We start from the raw sequence: 14,112 nt of genomic DNA, 5'->3' as shown, positions 1-14,112 counted from the left end.
CTCAGCCGGTGCCTTAAGCATTCAAAACCGGCGAGGTAACATTATAGCGAATGTTTCTTTATTTTTTCTAGGATCTCTTGACGCGGGGCTGTTTATACTCGGGCTCGTTTGAGGTAGGGCTCTTTTGACTCGGTTCTTTTTGTCGCGGACCATTTTGACCCAGGTCTTTTTCACACTTGATCGTTTTATCCCGGAAACTTTTAACTCAAGCCTTTTCGACCCGGGCCATTTTGACGCGTGGTCATTTTGACTCGGACTCTTTTTTCGCGGAGACTTTTGACCTGGACATTTCACACTGGGCTGTTTTGACCCGGGCCCTTTTCACGCGGGATCGTTTTGACTCGGGTACTTTTGTCGCGGAGACCTTTTGACGCGGGCTGTTTTCTAGCGGGGCTGGTTTGAACCGTGCCCTTTTGAGTTGCACCCTTTTGAGCCGGCCTCTTTCGAAGTAGGGACCATTTGTCGCGGGGTCTTTTGACTCGGCTCCTTTTCACGAGGGGCCGTTTCTACTCGAGGCCTTTTGTCGCTAGGCCCATTTGACATGCAGACTTTTTGACTTGCGCTCTTTTAACGCGAGGCCGCTTCTTCTCGGGTCCGTTTGACGTAGTAAGTTTTTGACTCGGGTTTTTTCTCGCGGGATCCTTTTGAGCCGGGCTTTTTTGATGCAGGGCCCTTTTAACTCAAGCATATTTAACCTGGGCCCTTTAGACGTGGGGCCATTTTGACTCGGGTCCTTCTGTCCCGGAGACCCTTTCACACAGGTCCTTTTGACTCGGGCCCTTTTGTTGCAGAGATATTTTGAACCCGGGCACTTTTGTCCGGGGAATTCTTTTATCCGAGCCCTATTGACCTGGGCTCTTTTCACGCGGAGCCCCTTTTACTTGGGCCTGTTTGACGCAGGTCCATTTTGACTCGGGTCTTTTTGTCGCAGGACACTTTTGACACGAGCTCTTTTGACGCGGGGCAGTTTTGATCCGGGAACGTTTGTTGCAAAGAGCTTTAGACCCGGACATTTCGACTCGGGCATTTTTGTAGCGGGGCTCCTTTTGGCACAGTCCGTTTGGCATAGAGCCCTTTTCACTCGAGCTCTCTTAACAAAAGGTTCTTTTTTACTCCGGTTTCTGTGTCGCAGGACGATTTTGACCTGAACTTTTTCATGCTGTTCCGATTTGACCCGGGCCCTTTTGTGGCGGGATACTTTTGACCGGGCCTATTTTTACGCAGACCCCTTTCAACTCGAGCCCTTTTGATGCGGGGTCGTTTTGAGTCGTTCCCTTTTGTCGCGGATACCCTTATACCCAGACCTTTTTCACACTGGGCCGTTTTGAGGAGGGTTCCTTTCGATTCAGGCTCTTTTGACACAGGGCCTTTTAACTTTATCCCTTTTGACCCGTACAATTTTGACGCTGGGCCATTTTGACTCAGGCCTTTTCGTTGCTTCGCTCTTTTGACCCTTGCCTTTTAGAAACCGGTCCTTTTGACTCGGGCCCTTTTGTTGCGGGGTCCTTTTCACTTGTGCCCTTTAGAGGCCGCTCCTATGACCCGGCTTTTTCTGACCCAGGGCCAATTTGTCCCGGGTCCTTTTGACCAGGGCTCGTATTGACTCGGCCCTTTTGGCTCAGTTCCCGTTTGACACTGAGATCTCATGACCCGAGGCCGTTTTAACTTGGGGCCTTTTGTCGCGGTGGTCATTTACCGTGGCCCTTTTGACAATGAGACATTATGACCTGGGCTCTCTTGACATGGGGCTGCCTTTTCTTGGACCCGTTTGACGCAGACCTTTTTGACGATGGGTCATTTTATTCCTGGCTCTCTTGGCGCGGGATAATTTTGTCTCGGGCCTTTTTCACGCCGGACTGTTTTGACCTGGGCCCTTTTGAGGCGGGGTAGTTTTGACCCGTACTCTTTTGACACAGGGCCCTTTTTTCTCGAGCCCTTTGGACTAAGAACCTTTTGACGCGGGGTCGTTTTGACTCTGGCCCTTTTTTCGCGGAGAGTTTTGACCCAGGCCTGTTTCAAGCGGGATCTTTTTTATTCGGGCTCTTTTGTAACGGGGCTGTTTAGATCGGTCCCTTTTGATGCGGGTCCTTTTGACCCGGCCTTTTTTGAACTAGGGAACTTTTGTTGCGGGACCCTTTGACGCGGGGCCGTTTTGCCTCGGGCCCGTTTGACGCAGGGCCGTTTTGTCACGGATATCTTTTGGCCCAGGCTGTTTTTACTCGGGGCTCTTTTACCCGAGCCCTGTTGACTTGCAGACATTTTAACCTACGCTCTTTTAATGCGAGGGCGTTTTTACTCTGGCACGTTAGACGCAGGAACCCTTTTACTCGAGTCTTTTTGTCACGAAATTCTTTTGACCAAGGACCTTTTGAGTCTGGGTCCTTTTGACCCGGGTTCTTTTGACGCAGGGCACTTTTGAACCGGACACTTCTGATGCGGGGTAGATTCGACTCCCGTCTTTTGTCGCGGAGACCTTTTGACCCAGTCCCTTTAGACTCGGGTCCGTTTTGACTCGGGCCCTTTTGTTACGCGTTGTTTCGACAGGTGCCCTTTTGACCCGGCTCCTTTGATGCGTGGCTGTATTGACTCGGGCCCTTTTGGCACAGGGCTCCTTTGGCGCAGAGAGCTTATGACCGGGGCCGGTTTTACTCGGGGCGTTTTGTCGCGGAGGCAGTTACCAGGGCCCTTTTAACCCGGGCTCTTTTAACTCGGAGCCATTTTGACCCGGTCCCATTTGACGCTGGGCCGTTTTAACTCGGGCACTTTTGTTTCGGAGACCTTTTGAGCAGGTTTCTTTTGACTGGGGCCCTTTTGTAGCGGGGCCCGTTTTGACACCAGTCCATTTATGTAGGGTCCTTTTAACAAGGCCCGTTTGATGCGGGTCCGGTTTGCCTTGAGCTCTTATGTCGCGGGTCCTTTTGATCGTTCCTGTTTTGACTCCGGCCTTTCTGTCCTTGCCCTTTCGTCTTGCCCTTCTGACATAGAACCATATATATAACGCAGCAGCTGAAATGCGTGGGGCAGGCGGCGGGTATGAGTAAATCGATTATTAATCGATCCCTGGCGCAGGAAAATTAGTTACGCTACTGATCATATCTCTTTCTTTCTCTTCTCTCTACATCATGTCTGGAGATGAATGTTCTGACTAATAGGCTATAGTGGCGATTTTAAAAAGTAAGACGATGTATGCTATCAATTACAAATGTTATGAATTTTAACTTAATATATATAGCGCAATAAATCGAAAAACTCTATATCGGCCTTTTGCTTCCCCCTCCTGTTGGAAAAATCTTGCTGGTGTTAAGGATTATCATGTTGCTTAGTTACTGTATTATATTGTGCTATACAAACAATAAATACATCTGTGTTTTTTTTTAATAAGAAGAACCTTATTTACATTTATTACGGACCTTGCTTTACGACAGCGAAACATATTCACATTCAGCGTAATCAGTTTCCATTCTGAAATAAGGACAGTGAGACGAAATAAATTATTGACGCATACATTTAGGACTTAGAAAAGTGTCCTGCGAACATGTCGTAGTAAATTCCTGAAGAGTGATGTGCGCTAGTAGCAATTGTTAGCAGTTATTAACTGAACATAGAATTTAATAAACTGAAAAACTGAAAATACGAATCTTTTCAGAGATGACAGTGTACTGATGCTTTAAATCTGTTCCTTTACTCCTTATACATACGTTATTTCCCTAGTCAAAATAAAAACTCTTCAAAATTATTCACAATTTCTTATGCAACCATCCCTTCCTTGGAGTACTGCGTGGTCACATACCCGTCACGGCGATGTAAAGGCACTTTTGGCGACGAGGATACAAAACAGTACAAAACTTTCATTATCTAATGAGACATTATCATTGATATATGTGTTTATGGGACTCAGATTTGTTTATGAGTTCCAAATTAGAAGTTTGAATTTGGGACATTTTGGGACTGGTACAAAACTTTTTATTGTTGGTACAAAACAGTAAAAAACTTTCTTTATGTAATAAGGCCACTTTGGTGCAAATCGGCCAATGTAGAACTCAGGAGTCAAGTTGGAGTTCCACACTAAAATCTAAAATTTGGGAAATTTTGGGAGTGGTACAAAACTTTTTATTGTTGGTATCCTCGTCGCCATAAGTGCTTTTACATCGCAGTGAGGGGTATGTGACCGCGCAGTACTCCAAGGAAGGGATGGTTGTATAAGAGTTTGTGATTAATTTTGAAGAGTTTTTGTTTCGACTAGGGAATTAACATAGCTATAGGGAGTAAAGACACAGATTTGAAGCATTAGTGCACTGTCATTGAAGCATCACTGCACGAAGAGATTCGTATTCTCATTTTTTCTATTGGGAGTGGTACAAAACTTTTTATTGTTGGTATCCTCGTCGCCATAAGTGCCTTTACATCGCAGTGAGGGGTATGTGACCGCGCAGTACTCCAAGGAAGGGATGGTTGTATAAGAATTTGTGATTAATTTTGAAGAGTTTTTGTTTTGACTAGGGAATTAACATAGCTATAGGGAGTAAAGACACAGATTTGAAGCATTAGTGCACTGTCATTGAAGAATCACTGCACGAAGAGATTCGTATTCTCATTTTTTCTATTTATTCTTTTATATGTTAAGTTAAACACCACAATATGTATCACTGATATCACAGATCGTATTATTTTTTTAAAATCGTGTTTGTAACCTATTGTCAAAACATTCATCTCCAGACATGATGTAGAGAGAAGAGAAAGAGATACGACATCTGTAATATAGGTATGTGATTCACTAAGTAACTGTAGAAATTAGTTAAAGGACACGTAAGAGAGCGAAAAGGAGGTCTAGAAGTCTGAACTTTTTAGAAACGTACTAGATAGGTGAAAATATAGTTAAAAATTGCAAAAGGTATCATGTAATTTATCTTTCTTTTCTTATATCCTAGTATACTTTTTCTTTCACATCCAAACATCTCTATTCAGAATTACGAGATAAAGGTGAAGAGAGAAACATTTCCATCTCAAGAATTATATCAGAAAGAAATCTTTTGACCTAGACTAGATTCGAACTCGCAACCCTTGAATGCGTGAGTCGGCGCTCTACCGATTGAGCTAACAATTGCTGTTGCAAAATCCTGATTTCTACAACTACCTGCTGCTGAATGGTCTGTATTAACGAAATTGACCGAGATAATTGCTTCATATAGCTATTCCAATAATAATAATAATAATAATAATAATAATAATAATAATAATAATAATAATAATAATAATAATAATAAAGAAAAACAAGATGATGATGAACGGAATTTAAAAAGTTGCATTGTTAAAAGTTTGGTGTGCGAAGTTAATCCTAATATGAGATTTTATTATATCCTAAAGCGTGCTTTGGCCAGCATAGACGTGCCTTCAATTTTAGAACCATCAGGTTTATCAAGGGATGATGGGAAAAGACCAGATGGCATCACGTTAATCCCCTGGGAAAATGGGCAATGTCTAGTATGGGATGTCACTTGTGTTGATACTTTTGCAGCTTCTCATATCGTATCAACATCTAAGGAAGCTGGAGGTGCGGCAGAAACAGCGTGCAGACGAAAACATTTAAAATATAAATGTTTAAAAGAAGACCATTTTTTCATTCCCTTTGCTGTTGAAACAATGGGTGTTTTCAGCAAAGAGGCAAAGAATCTAGTGAAACAAATAGGTTCACAGCTGGTTGTGAAAACAGGAGATCCGCGGAGCAAACAATTTTTAATACAGAGAATCAGTTTAGCAATTCAGCGGGGAAACGCAGCTTGCATTTTTAAATCATTCCCCTCTGCTACTACTATGGAAGAAGTTTTTTATCTTAAATAGTTAATCCGTTCCACGCTAGCCACATCTACCATCAAGTACTGTTATAAAAAATATATATATATACTGATACCACTTTTTTCAGTAAAGGTCTGAGATCTAAACGAAAGACATTTCCTCTTATTTTGTATTTGCTAAATTTTTGTGGAAAACGTTGTTGTTATTGAAATCTGAATGGTTAGTTCTAACAGTGACTAAAATCTTATTGGTCTGTAAGCAATTTGTAAAGTGACTTGTATGAGTAAATTTATTTGTTGCTAGGTTTGTTATATTTGATATAGTTGGCATGTTTCCTATTACTAGGAAACCCATTGAAAGTAAGAAAAGTACCAAGACATTGTTCGAATATATTGCAGTAATAGGTGCCAGCTCAGGACAATATAAAATGTTATTGTTAAACAGTGTTGCCACAGTCCTGGCTCTGGAGTGGGCTGAAAAATAGTACCAAATTGAAACAAAAAGGGCTGAATTCATTTTTTATACCAGTGTAACACATGAATCTATAACTAAAAGAGGGTGAGTTCTAAAAATCCCTCCCCCCGTCTTCTGAGTCCAAATCAAGAAAGTGCTCTTTTAAAAATTACTTTTTAAAAACATCCAAATAGGAGGACCCCGAACAATCGTGGAAGTGGATAAAACTTTTTTCGCACGAAGGGAGTATGAGGCCGTAAATTAAAAGGGAAAACGGTTATCATCATCGGTATGTATTGTAAGGAAACCAAACGCCCCTCTATTTCAAACTGACCAATAAACAAAAACAGTATTATGGCCATATATGAAAAAATATATAAAACGAGGAGCAATCTGAGTTCATGTGTAAACAATACGTTACAATAAAATATTAAAATATAAATTATTGCATTTTATTCTCGCTTATTTCACGACCGAAGGAGGATAATAACTGTAAGAAGAATATTGTGCTACTTTTTGTTTTCAAGATTTCAAGCTAAAATTTTCACCACACTGTTTCTTCCTCGTCTCCTTCATGTACAGCGCGAATACGCCCATCTAGCGTAATTTGTTTCTTGACATAGTTCGAGTTACGAATTATCCACACAATGTTCGTAGCGTTATGCAGTGTAATGCCACAAAATGAATGTTCAACAGGGCTTTTTAAGAGTCCAACACACAATATGAGTAACGTGAGGTGTAAGAAAAGTCTTACTGACACTTTTAAAAGTATTTATTAAATGGGGCTGAATTGGGTAGAATTGTACCAACTTTTTCACAAAAGGGGCTGAAAATGTCAGCGTGGTACCAACGGGCCGATCAATGACAAAAAGGGCTGAATTTGGTACAATTGTACCAAGTGTGGCAACACTGTTGTTAAAAGAAGAAAAAGAATTATATAGACCGCTAATCATTATATTTATCAGATATCAGGATCATTTAATAATAATACAATAATAATAATTTATAAAATAATTATCACATGTCTTGCTGAGAGATATTATTTTTCATTCATACTGTGATATAATGTCAAATTATGTAACAATTATAGTTTGTTTACTTAATCGATTTTATCATTTTGGCAAATATTTTTTTCAACAATTTAAATTGTTTATTATTTTTTACATACTAATAAGATTTTATTAATTATATATAATAAATGTAAGCATGGTTTATTTGTGCGTTCTACTCAAACTGCGCAACTCACTACCGTAGTCTCATAAGGGTTGTACTCGTATGGTACAGTAGCCTTGCGTCCTCCAACCGTGAAGAAAGATTCGGTTTGAACCTATGCATGTCCTAAGAGGAAGGAGGAGATTCAAAGAAAGAAAAGTGGTTTAGAAATTATGCAAAAGTAGAATATCTCACGAGGTGAGGTGATATAGAGTTCAGCGTGTCTTTCAGCTCTGACTCTATACAAGATGTGCATCTACTAACGTGGAACCCCAACCACACGACTCCTGCCGGGTTTCAAAACCCGTATCATCTCTAATCTATCATGAGAGACACACAAGGGCGCCCATATTGTGGTTTTCAAAGGGGGCAAGTATAAGCGACATTTCAAATATAGTTGCAAATTTTGGGGTAAATATTCAAACGATTTTATTGGGTTTTCGATCGTGCAAATTATAATTTCCTCTAGAGGGGGCAAACACCCCCTTACCCCTTAAATGGGCGCCCCTGGAGACACAGGGACATGCAAAAATAATCGAAAATAAACGATATTAATGTTAAATCCATAGCTTTTGAGTACATGAATTATGATACCCTCTATATCGTTCACATCAAAGTTTAGCATTATCGGCATGGAAGTTTAATGGGAGGGGTGAAAATTTAATAATTCCTAATTGAAAGATATGAGTGTCTATTCAATAGTTTTCGGGGTTGCTGAAATTAATAATTACACTCCCGATACCATTAAAGCGCAAAGCTTTACTCTTTCGTTAGCAGGAAGGTTATTCATTTACTTAACTCAGGAGACCTTAAAGTTAAGGTTATGAAACTCGATGCATATAATTCTAATTCAAAATTATTAGATACGTATTGTAGCTTAGACTTCTAAGGAGGGGAAGGGTCAATTTATGGAATGATTTCCTTCACATTCGAATAAAATACTGTTCCATTATATTGCGAAAACTCATTTCGAGTAGTGTCATTGCTGATAGTTTTCCGTATTTGTTTAGATCCCTACTCATTTATAACAGAATCTCACTTTTCCTGTGACGAGAGTAACACCTAAGCAAGCACTCAGTAAAGTAAATGCCATTAAAATCTATATTCATAGGACAGTGGTGCAAATGCAGTTGAGCTCTTTGGCAATCTTTAGCATGGAAAGCGAGAAAAAAACCACCACATTGATATTGGAAAAGTAGCTAATGAATTCCTCTCCGAAAAAGATCACCCGCACATTTATTTTACAGATGGTGGTTTATAGCTATACGTAAGTTTGTTGAAATTGCTCCATAATTGTGGGGGCGAGACACTGAAGCCATCCGTAATAAGGGGGGAAGTGGCATGTAAAAGTACTCAATATGAACAGTATTAATATCGAAATCGTTATGGTATTAGTTTTCGTGGTCGTAGATGAATATTGACGCTGTCGATGTTGCTTAAGTTCAAGTTAAGCCTTGGTTGGCATGGAGGTCAGAGAGGGAGGGTGACAGGCAAAAAAATAAATAAATAAATAAGTAAAATAAAATCGAAAACATCCTTTATTTGTGTCGAATATATATTTTTCGGGATCTCTGACATAAACGGTAATATTCCAGATGTGGTATATGACCAAGGTTGGCCCCATTCGCATGAGGTTTCAGAGGAGAGAACCGGTGAAGATTTCAGAACAGTTCCTTTGACTTAAGTTTCAATACACTGAGAGTGAGGAGTGGTAATACACAAATACTGGTGTCACATCCGAACCTATCAGACGTATGATTTCTGGGGAACTGTCGTTGCTCCAGGGAGGCATTACCCCCTAAGCAGTCCCTTAAATTCTTACTGCTTTACAGGAGCGTAGGCAGGAATTTATTTCAGTGATCGAAAGCATTTTTAGGGTTAAATTGTTCAGATGGTAATGTATACGTATACTAAATTCGTTTGAAATCCCTCCAGGAGCCCATGTTGCATCGTACGTTCAACTGTACTTTTTTCTGAGTCAAAACTTTCTCTCTCTCTCTCTCTCTCTCTCTCTCTCTCTCTCTCTCTCTCTATATATATATATATATATATATATATATATATATATATATATATATATATATATATATATATATATATATATATACAGTAAACCCACGTTAACACGAATTCCAAGGGACTGAAAAATCAGGAGTTCGTGTTAAAAGAATTCGTGTTAACCGGGGACCCAAATTTTATTATTCGAATACATTTTCTCCATACATACGCACTACATTATACAAACCATACATACCACTACAGTATATTATGTATGTCATAGAAAACACTAGAGATGGTATCGAGACGAGACTGAGTAGTCTCGGTTCCAAATTCGAAACGAGATCAAGACTATTCTCTGTCTTGATACCATCCACAGAATTGTATCGAGACGAGACTGAGAGTTTCGGTCTCGTCTCGATTTCGAAAAGCACTCCTCGGTCTCAAATTCGAGTTAAGATCGAGATCGAGACTAGTTTCAGTCTTGGTACCATCCTCTGAAAAGTGAAAACACTACAGTAAGTTTATTATCCTATCTTCGAAGATTAAAAAAAAAGTTTCCACGCAGAAAATCCAAGTCAAGTTATAAAATTGATAACTCCGCTAGCAGGGTGAGTACCGCTAGTAACAGAAAGGTATTTATGATAGCTGTCACTAGATTGGAGTTACAGGGGAGAGAAGATGTTTTGTCTCGAGCTGTCGCCAGCTCGTCTGCCAAGCACCTGCATGTTCAGCGCTTGACGGAGGACAGAATCAACAACTCATAAAAGAGGAAAGATACCTGTTTCTGCTTTTTCTCTTATTTACAAGGCAATTTTCGTCTGTATAAATACTGTATGACAAAAACTGATCTGGAGTGTAATCTGAAATAAGAAAAATGATCTAAAAAAACAAAAAACAAAGGATTGGATTGAAAGTTCGTGTTAAATCAAAACCTTTACTGACTCAAGGGACTAAAAATTAGTTCGTAATTCGTGCTAACCGAAATTCGGGTTAACCGATAAAACTTCCTATAAGATAACGTACAGCGATGTCGGGACCGAAATTTTGTTCGTCCTAACCGAGTGTTCGGCTTAAGCGAGTTCGTGTTAACGAGGTTATACTATATATATATATATATATATATATATATATATATATATATATATATATATATATATATATATATATATATAAAGTTACGTGGTCGGTTGATAGACATGTCGTAAGTGTAAGCCAACAATATTTAGTCGCCCCCCCCCCCCCAAAATGATAACAAAAGAATTGAATGCTGTAATGGGCAGAAATTCTTCAGATAATTGTTACAATTACCTATTTCTTCAATATATAATAATGAAGTCTTCCTGTGAGTATTAAAGGAAAATGGCGAAGTTAAATATATTTAATTTGTCCCCGATCCCGTGGCAGAACTTTAAAATCAGGTTCCTCCGCAAAATGTTCTTTTCAGGGCCGCTTAGGCCTATAGAACAATTCAATTCTTTCATGTTTCTTTCTAAGATAGAAGTACGAAATCAGGCAGTAACACAATGTAAACACAAGCAATGATGCATCCAAGATTTTTCTTTGGGGTTCGAAGATTTTTCGGAATAGCCTACAAAATGCAAATAATTTTGTGTATTTGCCCCCTGAAATTGTGCTAATTGGGGGATCCAGACTCTCAGACTACCTGTTTCGTCCACACACATTTTTAAGGGGCCACTGCCTCCACTGGGAGATCAAAATAATACGTCTGTAATATAATAATAAATAAAAGAGTAGCAGCAGTGGCCCTCTGAACACTAAGTGTACCCCCCGGAAGATTTTTTATGAAAGGAACACTGCACCTATAAGGAATGCGCACGAGACAAGATGTGTGGCTGTCTCGTCTCGGAAATGTGCTATAAAAGTGATGTCTCGACTCGAAAAATGTATATTTCACTTTTGGAAGAACCGTGTCTCGACTCGAATTTTGTCTGGAAAATCCTGTCTCGACTCGTCTCGTGCGCATCCCTAGCATCTATGTCGGTGCATCCCTGAACACAAGTAACTAATAATCAAAACTCTACTTTGCATTAGAATTATTACTAATTTAAAATATCGCTCCATTTAAATTTAATACCAGAGAATGGATTAATAATTATTGTTATACTGTTATAATAAAACAAGCATCTGTATACGCTGCTGTGATTGAAAGTGAGAGTACTGGAAAAAATACTTGTCATCCAAATGACCTTACGTTGCTTTGGATTATATCCTTTCAAGTTATATACTTATATGCCGCGTGAAAACTAATTGTATTCAAACATATTTTGAAATACATGAAATTTAATTCAGACCCGTAACCGAAATGACCGTTTGGCGTGGGAGGCCCCGGTTCGATTCACGGCGGGAGCTCATGAGGTTCGGATTCCACGTTAATCAGTAGGTCCACGTCTCATATAGCCTCGCTGCTGAACGGGAGGTTAAACTCAAAATCAACTCAACGAAATGACCGTATCGTTCCATTTTAATTCAATAATTAAATTACTCCAATCAGGTAAAATAACCTTACAGTTTCAAAAGAATGTCGACCCGCAAATGCTTCGTTAACAGTGGCTGGTATTGACAACTCCCCACCTCAACATTTGTATGATTTTGTCCAGAACGCGAAAGAAACCTTTTAGAGCCTTCGGTTGCCTCTTATCTTCTTTTCATGTTTTGTAGCTTTCTTTTCCGATAAAATGCTCACTTGGTTTTATAATGTTGCTCATTATTATTACATGAAAAAGAAAGTATTATTAAAAAGTGAAAGCACACATCATTATAAATTAAAAAAATAAAACAAAAACGAAACGACTTAGGATACAAATGAAAATCTTGACGAATGACAAATGAACTAATAGATATTAACAAATTGAGCATTAAGCAGTGGACAGCGATTTGAGCCATTAGGAACTTAAGTTAAAATTTCCCTCAGAAATGATTTTTAGAAAATCGATTTGTACCGCCCGTCTTTTCTTAGTATTCCCTCCACTTCCTGGGCGAACGGACAAGAAAATCCTACTTGCTTGCATGGGGGCCCGAAGAATTTTTAGGGGGGTCATCTCCATGGTTGGTATATTTCGTTTGGTATTCTCAAGAAAATCTTAAGAAATTATACATATACATTATACTTGCCGTAAGCCAGGTGGGGCCCGGCCCCCTCGTACCCTTTTGGGCGCCCATGCTTGCTTTAACTTTGATAATGTGAATTTTATTTACGGTGATCTTTCTGAACCCTTAAATGTGGTCATTGAACCAAAGTACACTATGCGAAGACACTGTTTAAGACAAGATGGAGGAGCACCCTTGGAGACATTTCTTTCTACTGTGATAATGCCACCCAATCCATAAACAATACTTGCGGTTGAATTCCTTTCGTTTGTTGATCCATTCGGATTTTAAAGACATATTTGGCAATGATATACTCTAGCAAGGTGTCGGAAGGATTGTTGAGGGAGGAATGAAGAGTCTGTTATATTTGTGTTTTGTGCATATGGTAGGATTGTGGAAAGAATTGTCTTTAGCCCTACGGTCATAGTGCTTAATACAACATCTATTGGAAAGCTAAATTTACCTTCATTTTATCTCATATTCGTAATATATCTCTTTTCCCTTTTTAAAAGATCTATCCTGTGGCGTGGAAATTTTGCTCAAACTAGCATCTCTTGTGAGTGTGGCATTGGCATCAATTGATGTTCGAGTCCATTTCATTTGTAAAGGGGTGTTTTACAGCCACAAGATTCGACTTTATTGTCCTTTGATGTATTTTATCTGTATCTCAGTCTGTATAATATTTATTTGAAGCTATATGAGGGAAATTTTTTATCATAACATTTTTAAATAAATATTTACATTTAAAACAAACTTCATTTTTCTAATTTGGCTCCCTGTTCACCTGGCGCCTCCTGCGAACGCGTAGTTCGCAGGATTCAAGATCCGGCCCTGCAGTAAAAATAGAATTCTGTATTACCGCCCGAATATCGTTGTTATGAAAACATTCATCATGATATGACGTAGGGAAATGAGTTACATTAGGGTTCTAAGGTCTAATATCAAAGTTGAAACATCGCAAGTAAAACAAAAACATGTAATAGCAAATAGTTTTGAAAATAATTTAAGTTTAAACTAGCTGCGACAACATTTAATTCAAAATTGAACTTCTGGAGTGCAACATATGAACGTAGCTAAAAGAAAAAATCAATAAGAAGAGTCGGGATTTGAACCTAAGCCATACAAGTAGGAGTCCCTTACACTAACCATTCATCTACTATATTTTGTTTACTAAAAATATTTTCATGCAGCAAAATGCCATTTCACACTGAAACATTAACAACATAAGAACAAAGATTTCAAGAAAATTTACCAAAGCTTATGTATTAAAAGTATCCCGGTATTTGCCGAGTTGTACTGCAAAATCACTAGTGAGGATGCCTCGCATCGAAATTTGAACCGGGAGGCTCTCAATTACTGTATGGTATGGGATGATCATGGAAAAAATTAAAAATAACCATCGAGGACACACTAACCGACTACTGTACGCAGATAAGTCAAGATTCGTTAACTTGGTAGACGTATATGAAGAAAGCACTAACAGAAAATAGCTGATAGCTTTATGCCTAATCATCTCAGCGACCTTGAAACTATGAACTCTACATT

The sequence above is a fragment of the Thermobia domestica genome, chromosome 7 (assembly GCF_964235325.1).
Source record: "Thermobia domestica chromosome 7, izTheDome1.hap1.1, whole genome shotgun sequence".
NCBI classification, from domain to species: Eukaryota; Metazoa; Arthropoda; class Insecta; order Zygentoma; family Lepismatidae; genus Thermobia; species Thermobia domestica.
Note: the sequence above shows the minus strand (reverse complement) of the source record.